This window comes from Lissotriton helveticus, chromosome 12 (genome assembly GCF_964261635.1).
Source record: "Lissotriton helveticus chromosome 12, aLisHel1.1, whole genome shotgun sequence".
Classification (NCBI taxonomy): domain Eukaryota; kingdom Metazoa; phylum Chordata; class Amphibia; order Caudata; family Salamandridae; genus Lissotriton; species Lissotriton helveticus.
Genome location: NC_136073.1, coordinates 541877743 through 541887044, shown reverse-complemented (window position 1 = coordinate 541887044; position 9302 = coordinate 541877743). Strand labels below are relative to the sequence as shown.

At 44.0% G+C, this 9302-nt stretch overlaps 1 long non-coding RNA gene across 1 annotated transcript in view; it reads left to right on the top strand.

Annotated features, from left to right (window-relative positions):
• The first annotated feature begins 4628 nt into the window (after window positions 1-4628).
• Window positions 4629-9302, top strand: part of LOC144798011 (uncharacterized) — a 119299-nt gene continuing 114625 nt past the window's right edge. Inside the window, exon 1 of the long non-coding RNA XR_013603482.1 lies at window positions 4629-4800. This is a non-coding gene — a long non-coding RNA (uncharacterized LOC144798011). The remainder of the gene's footprint in view (window positions 4801-9302) is intronic.

Genomic DNA, 9302 nt, shown 5'->3' with positions numbered 1-9302 from the left:
TCCTTTCCCTCCCTCACTCGACTGCCTTGGTGATCTGTATGCTTTCAGCTAGACACCGGGGAAGTGGGGAGGTGGAACCCATATATCTTCAGCACCATCCCGAAGACAAGAACGACTGAGCCTGACAGAATAATCGGCCCAAGTATTATCGTCTTCTTGATTGTGCTGAGATATAGCCATGGCTTCCCTTGACGATGTTATGGCGGCCCTGGCATTGGTACAATCGGAACTCGCTGCATCTAGACAAGAAGTAGCGGATTCAAGGGCTGAAACTGCCCAATTACAGGCCAGAGTGGACAGGCTACAGGGAAACCCCTTTAGTGCTGGTGGAAATCAGGCTCCTCAAACATCAGTAGTAGTGGAGACGCCTGCTCAAATCCCTTTGGCTCCCCCAGAGCGCTTCTTAGGTGACAACAAAAAGGTGCAGGTCTTCATGACTCAAGTCCTGTTGCACTTCATGTGCAAGCCCAAAATGTTTGCCACCAATCAAGCTCGGGTGGCATTCGTTATCTCTTATCTAGGGGGGGACGCAGCTCAGTGGGCAGTTCCCATAGTGAAAAGAGAAGATCCGTTGTTATATGATTGGGATGAATTCCGTCGTGAGTTCGAAAAAACATTTGACAGAAGAGCAGAAACATTTTCTGCCGACAGAGATCTGTTGCAATTGAAACAAGGCACGTCGGACTTGGTAACATACCTTAATCACTATCGTCGGTTGGTAGCCGAAACAGAATGGCCCGAGTCTAAACAGTCGGCGGTATTTTATCAAGGACTCAACGATGAACTTAAGGACGCTTTGGCCCACATCGATCCTCAGCCACGTACGTGTAAGGCGCTCATCGAGCTGACTCTTCGGCTGGATCATAGGTTGAGAGACCGAAAAGGGGATCATAAAACGAAAGATCGTCCGTTACAGCCATTTGATCGCGTGAGTCAAGGTGATAAAACTCCCATGTCTACCGAACCCATGGAGATTGGGGCGGTAAGAGCCTCCTTGACGCTGAGTGAACGGGACCATAGATGAAAACAGGGGTTATGCCTTTATTGTGGAAAGAAAGGGCATTATCTCCGTGAGTGCCCTGTGAAACCAAAGACTGGGAGGTTTAGATCTGGACAATCGGTTGCTGGTGTCTCGTAAACTGAGTCGGAAAACTCCAAAGCTTGAGAGTGGAAGAAGGGGATCTCTCGTGCGTGAATATCATACCTTCATTAACTCCCAGTACTGCATACGAGAAACACCATGTGTTCCTGGAAATGTCTCTAGTGATTGATACCGTGGTGAAAGACATAAGAGCTATGGTGGATTCAGGAGCTACGGGGTGTTTTATGGATTATGAAGTAGCCTTGCAGTTGGGAGCAAGTCTTGTAACGAAAAACGTGCCTGAAACAGTATATGCGGTGGACGGTCAGGAATTGGAAGCCGGTCCCATAAAACAACATACCCTTGATTACGTACTTATCTATGATGGATACCATCAGGAAACCCTATCGTTCAACAGCATCAGAGCCCCTCAATACGGGGTGATTTTGGGCCTTCCCTGGCAGCGAAAGCATGAACCATTGATGCACTGGACCTCTGGGACGGTGGTGTTTGATTCGGAATACTGCATCACCAACTGTATCCCACCTCAGAACAAACCCTCCAGAGAACTCGCCTCTTTGCAGCATATTGCAACAGCAGCCGAAAAGGAAGTGGTGTTACCCACTGTTTACCATGACTACAGAGACGTATTCAGTGATGCACAGGCGGAGATCCTCCCACCTCACAGGGAATACGACTGTCGTATTGACCTTATCCCAGGTGCCGTGATCCCTAGCGGTAGAATATACGCTCTCACTCTCCCTGAAAACGAGCATCTTCGAAGTTACCTGGACAAATATCTAGCGGCAGGTTTCATACGGCCGTCCAGATCCCCTGCCGCTTCCCCTCTCTTTTTTATCCCGAAGGCGAACGGAGAGAAGAGATGCTGCATCGATTACAGAGCGCTTAATGCCATAACGATAAGGAATCAGTACCCATTGCCATCAATCCCTGTTCTTTTGGAACAAGTAAGACAGGCGAAGATATATACCAAGCTGGACCTAAGGGGAGCCTACCACCTGGTTCCAATAAGAAGGGGAGACTAATGGAAAACGGCTTTCAAGACGCAGTATGGGCTCTATGAATATCTTGTGATGCCCTTTGGGCTTTGTAACGCCCCCGCCTCATTTAAATTTTTTTTGAATGAGGTTCTGCGAGAACATCTTGATCGGTACGTAGTTGTCTACATTGACGACATTCTTATATACTCTGAGTCTACAGAGGAACATGTGGAAAATGTGAAAAACACCCTACAGGCTTTGCAAAACAACCAGTTATACTGTAAGATCACGAAGTGTGAATTCCATGTCACCACGGTGGAGTTTCTGTGAGTTATGCTTACACCATCGGGTCAAGTGATGGCCACCCGGAAAGTCCAAGCGGTGAAAGAATGGCCTAGGCCTGAAACTGTGAAAGATATTCAGAGCCTTCTGGGTTTCGCTAATTTCTACCGCAGGTTCATACGAGGATTCTCCGAGATGGTATCTCCGTTGACCCGACTTACCAGAAAGAATGTTCCATTTGAATGGACGGATGACACCCAAAATGCCTTCACCCAGCTGAAGATTGCATTTACCTCGGCTCCTGTTCTCATGCATGCCGACCCGGACTTGCCCTTTATGGTGGAGGCAGACGCTTCAGAGGTCGCATTGGGAGCGGTGTTATCCCAACGAAATGTGAACACTGGACAGCTTCACCCCATAGCGTTTATGTCCAGGAAGCTCAACTCAGCAGAGATGAATTATACGATAGCAGAGAAGGAGCTCCTGGCTATAAGAGACGCATTTTTGGAATGGAGGCATTGGCTTATGGGAGCACGTCATCAAATCACTGTCTACACCGACCACCGAAACCTGCAGTTTATGCGAGACACTCGTCATCTTACTCCACGGCAATTACGCTGGATGCTGTTTTTCGAGGAATATCATTTTTTGCTGACCTATAGACCAGGGGTAAATAACAAGAAGGCGGATGCCTTAACTCGTCAGGAGAATCCAACACTGCATGCCATCACGCCAAAAAGAGCCATAATCGAACCATCCAAGGTGGTGTGTGTAACGCACACTAACGATTTCCTGATGAAAGTCAGACAAGGGACACAAACCTGTGTGTGGAGAACGTGGCTCCAACACCATAAGGAGTGGAAGATGAGACATGGAATACCTATGAAAGGGGCACAGGTGTTAATCCCTACCGTCGTTTTGCGTAAAACAGTGTTTTTGTAGTGCCATGGATCACCATGTGCTGGACATGTCAGTTACGTCAAAACATTGGAAAAGGCATTGCGACAATTCTGGTAGCCTTCCATACGACCTGACCTACAAAAATGGGTGAAAGAGTGTTCCAAATGTGCGCAGATGAAGTCTGACAGGCAACAACCCCAAGGATTGTTGCTTCCTATGCCCACTCCTGAACTGCCTTGGGAAACATTCTCTGTGGATTTCAGAGTGGGCTTACCCAAAGACCAGGGCAAGACAGCCATAGTGGTAGTAATTGATTACCTGACTAAGAAGGGTCATTTTATAGCCTGTAACCAAGTTCCCACAGCTGGTCAGTTGGCACAGATGCTTTTGGTGCATGTAGTCCGGTTACACGGACTCCCGAGAGTCATCGTCTCAGATAGGGGTACACAATTCACCGCTCGCTTTTGGAAGACCTGGTGCTCAGACTTGCAGATTTCCTCATCTCTTTCCACTAGTTTTCACCCCCAAACAGACGGGCAAACCGAACGTCTTAATCAGACTCTCAAACAATTTTTACGTTGTTATGTTCAGGATAACACAGATGCCTGGGTGGATTGGTTGTGGGTGGCGGAAATAGTGTAAAACAGCACACAACATTCTTCGACACTTCACACCCCATTCTTCAGCTCTTATGGACATCATCCCCGGTTTAATCCGATGCTGATCCCAACTACCAACGCCAGACTGCCTGACGTCAGGGAGAGAATACTGAGGGTTCGCCGTATTCTCCTTGCCACACGTGCAAACCTCATCAGAGCCAAGGGTAGGTACAAGGTCCAAGCGGATAGATGGCAAAGGCCGGGCCCTACATACAATCCTGGGGACTGGGTGTGGTTGTCCACCAGGAATATCCGTTTCAAGAAACACAGTGTGTTTAACCCTCGGTTTATTGGTCCGTATCGTGTCTTACGGCACATTAACCCTGTGGCGGTGAAACTGCACTTGCCGGCGCACCTCAGAATACATCCTGTGTTCCACGTGTCTCTCTTGAAGCCCTCGCATTGTCCGTTCCGGCGTGCCCCTTCACCTGTGTGGGTACAGCAGGATTATGAGTATGAGGTGCAGAAGGTGCTTGATTCTAAGCTGGTGCGGGGTGGTGTGCAGTATCTCATTTCATGGAAGGGGTATGGCCTTGAGGAAAATTCATGGGTTTCGCCCCGTGAGGTGTGTGCTCCCCGTTTGGTGGCACGGTTCCATCGTTTGTTCCCAGGTAAGCCCGGTGCCAGTCAGCGACCCTCGTGAAGGGGGATGTACTGTCACGATCTGGATGTGTGCCGCTGACTCTGTTTATGTTTTTAGCTTCCTTCGCGTCCATGCGAGACGCAGAACTACAATTCCCGGCATGCTCGGGACATCAGGGGCGTGACGCGCGTCGGCGCACGCAAACCAGGAAATAAACCAGCATCGCGGAAGACGGACGCCGCCGATTATTCTACCAATGTGCCGGAGCTTGGTGAGCAGTCTGCTTTTGTTAAAGTAAGTGATTATCTACGGTTTGAATGCCAACAAGGTACCCCGTGCTGGGTTGGGTACTTTCCAAGTTCACTTCGGACAGCTGCGAGAGGTGAGCCCTTCTCGTCGTGTGTCTGTGCCTTTTCTTTCAGTCCACAGTCAGGAATCTCAAGGAGTATGAGATTTCGCTTTTGGGTTTCTTAAGCTGAACCATTGAAGATTTTGAACCATTGATATTCTTTGATCTCTTGTATTTACAAACTTTGGAACTGCCTTGAAAGACATTATTTTGAGGTACCGACGTATGTATATGTCCTAATGGAGTATCACTAACGGGAACCGCTGGTTTCAGGACAGTGCACACGACTACGAGAAACCTTATATTTATATAAGGTAATCTGTACAGAAATAAGGGTTCGAGCTGATTAAGGAGTATTAATTTGAACTCTATGCCCTCATCTTCATTTCCTTTCCACAACCTGTTTTTTCTTGTGTTTATGTCTCAACCTCAGAAGAGAGAATCACAGGGGGATACAGGGGAACCTTGGACCCAAGACATGTACCTATTGATAATGGTATGATGCGAAGAAGTTATTGCATGTATTTATGTTTAACATTTCATCATTCTTAGGTTGTTCTTTGTTCTTACAATAGGTTTGGTCTTTGGTATTCCCTTATCTCTTCTGGTATTGAGGCCATCACCTCTCTCCCTTCCAGGTAGGAACTTAGACATCCTTTAGTATAGGGGTAAAGGAAGACTACTCTATGATATATGTTTGGTTCATGGTGTATGTACTTAGTGCACTTGTATTGTTGTTACAGCTCTCCCTCCCCGCAGTCCCCTTCCTTTCCCTCCCTCACTCGACTGCCTTGGTGATCTGTATGCTTTCAGCTAGACACCGGGGAAGTCGGGAGGTAGAACCCATATATCTTCAGCACCATCCCGAAGACAAGAACGACTGAGCCTGACATACTGCTAGATGTCTGTGGGTAATTTACCAAAAATCAGTTCTCAGGCTGCATCTGGTTAGATAAATAAGGAATTCTTTAGGCATAGTGTTCTCCTTTAAGTATAGGCTTTTTTACGTTTTTCCTTGAGTTTCACTCTTGGTTTTCTAGTTCAATAAAGTTGTTGTAATATTCTGGGAAGAAGGACAGAGTGTAATGTAATCTTGATTTTCTGGACTCTGCTCTCCAACACACTAATCAAACCAGCCTTTTAAACTGGTTTAGTTGTTTTCCTGTGGAATCTTGACTTCTCTTGTGGAAGTTCATGCCAGCTCACTTTATTATCTTGATTTATTTACCAAATCTACCCTCTTATTGGGCCCTCTTTGATGGAACAGGCAACTTGAAGCTACATGATTATTTGTCTGAAGGATTACAGGCGGATGATGTGTCAATACCCGACAACTTTCTTCTTGAGGAAACCTCCCTCATAGAATGTTTAAAGGGGGCACTCTTTTATTGGGTGTGCTGACAGCCTTCTATCGCGTTCATTCCCCTGATGCAGGAAGTACACCCCTTCACAGTACCCGTTTCATATCCCTTTGGTATTAAATATAAAATTCCTTCACTTACCAATTTTATCATGGAGATTTCGCAAGAATTCCAGTCTCTCAACTCAGGCAGACCCTTTGCTCTTACATTTGTCACCTGGTTCCATGTTTCTGTTCTCATTTGTCTCTCTGAAGCAGGGCCGTCTTAACAGCATTATAGGCCCCCGAGCAAAGCACTGCACTGGGCCCTGCCTACACACCCACTCACAGGAATAAAAATGTTTAACTGAAAATTTGTGTTAAATTCTGGTCCGCATGAGCCCCTATGCTCGTAGGGCCCACGGGCAACTGCCCAGCGTGCCCATGTGTCAAAACGGCACTGCTCTGAAGGATTATTAGCAGATGATCCACCCTGTGGCATTCTGGCCCTTCACTCTTACTAGGCCAAGGATTGGTCAGATGGCTTCTCTTTGACTTTTCAGCTTTATCCCAGACTCAGAGCGCCCTTTGTGGTTTGCTTCTTGAATTGGCAGATTTAGGATCTGTGATTATTGTTATAAGCTCTTTTTCAATCTTTTAATGTTTATGCAATGTACTGCCTTTTATTCTGTCCGTTTATGGTTGTTTTTAAAATAACTGAATAAAGCTTATTGGTTGAATAATTGACTGATTGAATTGGCAGCTCTAAATATTTTTCTTGATCATCTTTATGATTTCTCATCATCACTTTTCCCCACACCCCAAATGCTTTAACTCACAATGTAATAAACTGCATTATCTCACATTGAGTTTGCAACATTTTATGCACTTGGTGTTTATCTTTCGCTTCTGTTTGTTGGCAGTTAAATTATAGCACGTCTTTCTCTCCCTGACATGCTTTCAATTGTTGTGCTTTATGCACCACGTTTGCTAGACAGGTATCAGATGTTTCTTTTTTCCTAGTGCTTGCACCATATGCTTGCCTAATTTCGCTTGTGATTGTGTTAACACAGTTTTCTCACCTTTCAGTTCATCAAACAACAAACATGTCACATTGAGTGTCTAAATTGCTGAATTTACAGCTTTTGTGCTTGTCCTTTTATTTGCTCCCACAGTTCTTCCTTGTTTATTTGATCTTGATGCTACCGAACATTGATTTTATCTCCTCATCACAATCTGTTCTATCTCTTTAGTTAAATAAGTCTTGTTTTGGAGTGTCCCTTCCATAATTTCCTAATCAGGGCCTATTCCTAAATAATTCAAAATGGAATTACAAACCTGAGCACAGTCTCTGAAAAGGCTTTCATACGTTTATGGGCTCTTTCATACGATTGTTTAAACAATTGTAATTCAATCGTGTTTTCATCTCCAAATACGTTTTGCGCAGTTTCAAAGTACTTATTCTCTTATATTGCTAAACGTATATTTGTACTATATTTGTACAAGACAGATTCTGTGCAATGCTCCTTGAGTTAAAAATCATGGGGGGCAGCTGACCGAAGGGGAGTCTGCCCCCAGGGCAGATTGGGAGGCTGGTGCAGTCCAACAACTGCCATTTTGTGTTGGGCTACATTAGAGACCAAATGTAGCCCACCGTATATTCAGGGGGATATTTTGGGCTACCAGCCATCATTTCACGTTTAGGTGAGCTGGAGGCTGGTAGTCTGCCCTTAATGGCAATCTTTTTTTTTTGTTCAAATATATTTATTACTTTAGTTAAAAAGAAATACATTTGCAATGCATTAGCAATACATAAAAATCAGAAGCAAATATATAAAAAGGAAAAATTATAAAGGACTATTTAACAAAGAAATTCTGGACTGTGATAAAAAGATATCAAAGTTATCATATAAAAATGATCAGATAAATGTTGTGACAGATAACAAGTATTACAAATTCATCAAATATTAGGGATAAATCCTAGAAAGATGGAACATCTACATATATCACAGCAAAGTCATGTGCAAGTTTGTATTGCTTTGTAAATAGAATACTTCAGTGAGGAGAATGAGAAGAGAGAATGAAGAAAGCATATTAGAGGGAAGGAAGACAGATGAGATGATGGGAGGGGACATCTGTTACACTTATGAACAATAAATTAAGAAATTGATTCAAAAGGATATTGAGCTACCAACCCCTGAGAAGACAAATCCATATAATTATTCAAAGAATACCATTCACTACTAGCAATTGAGGGTGAATAGCGTTTATTTTCAACAAAAGTATGAGCTCCATGAAGAAATTAAACCCACGCCCACCAGGTAGGGTAAGAAAGGAGCTGAAAAGATTTCCATCCAGTGAGAATAATTTTGACTGCAATGGATAAGAGGAAATCTAACAGCCCCAAATCTATACTGTCAAGAGGTAAAGGGGATCTATAGCCCATGGACACAGCAAAATCATATGTAAAGAGAGAGATATAGGTGTATTAAAGATTAATGATAATTGTTTTTGAATTGGGCCCTAAAAGGAGTATAATAGCGAACATTCCAAGAACATATGTTGATGGGTGCCTGGTGCTGAGTTACAATTCCAACAAAGATCACTCTCTCTTAATTTCAACTTGTGCAAGCGCGCGGGAGTCCAGTGTAAAAGATTCATAGTAAAGAAATTAGATTGAATCAGTGAAGGAGCAATTTGATTACGTAAAGATAATTTCCCTATCAGTTGCCAGGTATCCTGTGAAATATGTTTAAAAAAGTCATCCTCAAAATGGTGAGACCATTTAACAGAAGCAATTGTGGATTGTGAAGATAGAAGCAGTATGGCCTGAATGTACCCACATAGAAAGCAGTGAAACAGTAACCGAACCTGTAAAAAGGGATATTTTAGAGAGTTTGACTTTTAACTTCAAAAAAGTATAAACATCTATGGTATTAAGATTGTATTTTTTGGCTAAGAAGGAGAAAGGAAGAGGATCATGTTTAGTATCATAAAGGTCTTTCACCAGTCTGATTTCCTTGTCGGCCCATGAGAGAGCAATGTTGAGTTCAGTGTCAGTAACCAGTTTAGGATTAGACCATAAAGATATCCATCTTGACTTATGCA